Source organism: Equus caballus, unplaced genomic scaffold (assembly GCF_041296265.1).
Source record: "Equus caballus isolate H_3958 breed thoroughbred unplaced genomic scaffold, TB-T2T unassigned-0001757, whole genome shotgun sequence".
Lineage (NCBI taxonomy): Eukaryota > Metazoa > Chordata > Mammalia > Perissodactyla > Equidae > Equus > Equus caballus.
The window spans coordinates 22,501-25,000 of record NW_027222194.1 but is presented as its reverse complement, the minus strand read 5'-3'; the positions used below and the strand labels follow the sequence as shown (position 1 = coordinate 25,000).

At 81.4% G+C, this 2,500-nt stretch overlaps 1 non-coding gene across 1 annotated transcript; it reads left to right on the top strand.

Annotated features, from left to right (window-relative positions):
• Window positions 1-1,292: 1,292 nt before the first annotated feature.
• LOC138922616 (5.8S ribosomal RNA) lies at window positions 1,293-1,445 on the top strand. Its single transcript, XR_011435739.1, has one exon. It is a non-coding gene; the product is annotated as a 5.8S ribosomal RNA (ribosomal RNA).
• Window positions 1,446-2,500: the final 1,055 nt, after the last annotated feature.

Genomic DNA, 2,500 nt, shown 5'->3' with positions numbered 1-2,500 from the left:
CGGAGGCGCGGGAGGCGCGGGCGCGCCTCGGGCCCGGGTCGGCGGTGGTCCGGAGGGAGTGGGCTCGATGTCGGCGAGCCCACGAGCCCCTTCCGGCCTCCGTCCGCCCGGCGTTCCGAGGCCGCCGCGTCCTCCGCGCCGCCGCCCCCGGCGCGTCCGTCCCCGCGCCCTCCGGTCTCCCGGGAGGCGGGCCGGAGTTTGTCGCGCCGCGCCTCCGTCTCCGGCGCCGTCCGTCCCCCGCTCTCGCGGGCGGCGGCGCCCTCGGCGCGTCTCGGGAAGGGCGGCGTGGTGGCGCGAGCCCCCGCGGAGTCCCCGGGGTCAGGTCCCCCGGGGGCCTCGGAGCCTCGGCTCACGCGGGGTGCCCGCCGCCCGCCGCCTCCCGTCGCCCGCCCTGGGCCGTTCCCCGGCCGTCGGCGTCGTCGTCCGTCCGATGGTGCCTCCGCGTCTCTGCCCGCCCTCGGCGCCCCGGGCGCCCGCGTCCGGCCGGCCACGTCCGCCCACCCCCCTCGCCCTGCCCGCTCGCTCCCCGCTTCCCGCCGCAGCCCCTCGCCCTCCGTGGCGAGAGGGGCCTGGGACGCGGGTGCGGGGAGGGTCCCCGGGGGGGAAAGTCGGGTCGGGTCTGGTGGCGTGCGTCGGACGCGAGGGGGCCCGCCCGGCGTCGAGGGGGCCGTGGGCGCAGTGGGGTCGTCGGTCGGCGGCGCCCGGCGGCGGGGTTCGGTCACGGGCGGGCAGCGCCGAGGCCTGCGTCCGTCCCCGGGTGGCCGCGGGCGGCGCGGGCGGCGTCGAGGCGGTGGCCGCGCGGCACTACCCGCTCCGCCTCGTCCGTTTCTTTGGCTTCCCCCCCATCCAGGTACCTAGCGCGTCCCGGCGCGGAGGTTTAAAGACCCCTGGGGGGCCTCGCCCGTCCGCCTTGGGTCGGGGCGGTCGGGCCCGCGGGGAGTCGGGAGGCCTGGCCCTTCTCCCCCAGACTCCGCCTCGCCGGGCCGGGGGGCGCCGCGCCGCCGTCGCGGCGGCCGTCGGGAGGGGGCGTCCCCGGCGGCCGTCGTGTCGTCGCGTGCGCGTGCGCGCCCCGCGTCCTCGGGCGAGGCGGGAGCCCCCGGGCGCCTGTGGGGTGTCCGAGCACGGCCCCGCGGGGCCCGTGCCGGACGCCCCGTCGTCCAACCTTCCGACCTCACGGAGTCTGGTCTCGTTGTGTCTTCCTGGCCGGCCGGAGGCACCCTCCGGGGATGTGCCGTGCCAGGGGCGGGCTCTCCCCCCGCCCTGCGGGGGGACCCCGCCGTTCAAACTCGTACGACTCTTAGCGGTGGATCACTCGGCTCGTGCGTCGATGAAGAACGCAGCTAGCTGCGAGAATTAATGTGAATTGCAGGACACATTGATCATCGACACTTCGAACGCACTTGCGGCCCCGGGTTCCTCCCGGGGCTACGCCTGTCTGAGCGTCGCTTGACGATCAATCGCCCCCGGGGTGGGTGTCGCCTGCCCCGGGGTGCGCGGCTGGGGGTCTCTCGCAGGGCCCGCCCCGGGCCCTCCGTCCCCCTAAGTGCAGACGCGGTGCCCCTCCTCCGCCCCGCGCGGCCGCCCCTCCTCCCACGCGCCCCGGCGCCCGGTCGTCGGAGGCGCGTGGGGGTCGGTGGCGGCGGCGCCGCGGGGTCCCGGGGTGGGGGCCGCCGCCCGCGAGTCGAGGGAGAGGCAGACGCGAGAGCTCGCGCCGAGGTGCCCGTGGCCGCCACGGTGCCTTCGGGGGCTCCCTCGCGCCGCACGCGGCCTCGGGGTGGCCGGGGCGGGGACGAGACGGGTCCCGCGGCGCGCGGTCGGGGCCGCCGTGTTCGGGGGGCCCGCGTCCGGGCCGCCTGTCCGGTCGCCGCTCGCCCCCGTCGGCGGTCTGTCCCGGTGCGTCCGGCCGGCCCCTCGCCGGTCCCCGGCGCGCCCGGGTCCCGGACCGTGACCCCTCCCCGGCCTCGCCCCGTCGGGGTGGCTCGCGCCGAGGCCGAGTCGCGTGCGCGGGGCCGCGCCCCGGGGACGCGTGCCCCGGCGGTGACCCGCGGGACGCCGCGGCGTCGTCCGCCGCCGCGCGCCCTCCCCCGGGTCGCGGCCGCGCCGCGCTGCGTGCCCCGAGCCCCGGGCGGGCGGGCGGGCGCCGCGTCCGCCGCCCGACGGGCCGTGGCGGCTCGCGGCGGAGGGGCGGGTGTCGGGAGGCGGTGGGACGCGCGCGGGAGGTCGGCGGTCGGGGGCGACCGCCGGCCCCGCCGCGCCCGCCGCCGCCCCTCCGCGCTCTCCTCCCCCGCGTCGCCGCGACGCGTCCGCCGTGCGCGTGGCGGCGTCCCGCTCCGCCCCCCTCCTCCCCGGCGGGGCCCCTCGCCCGTGCCGCCGGCTCGTGCCCCCGTCCGCCCGCCCGCGTCCCTCCGCCCGCCCGCCCGCCCGCCCTCCTTCGGGGGTCGGTCGTGGCGGGGGGCGGGGCGGAAGGCCGGGCGGACGTCGGCCGTGGCCTCGCGCGCCC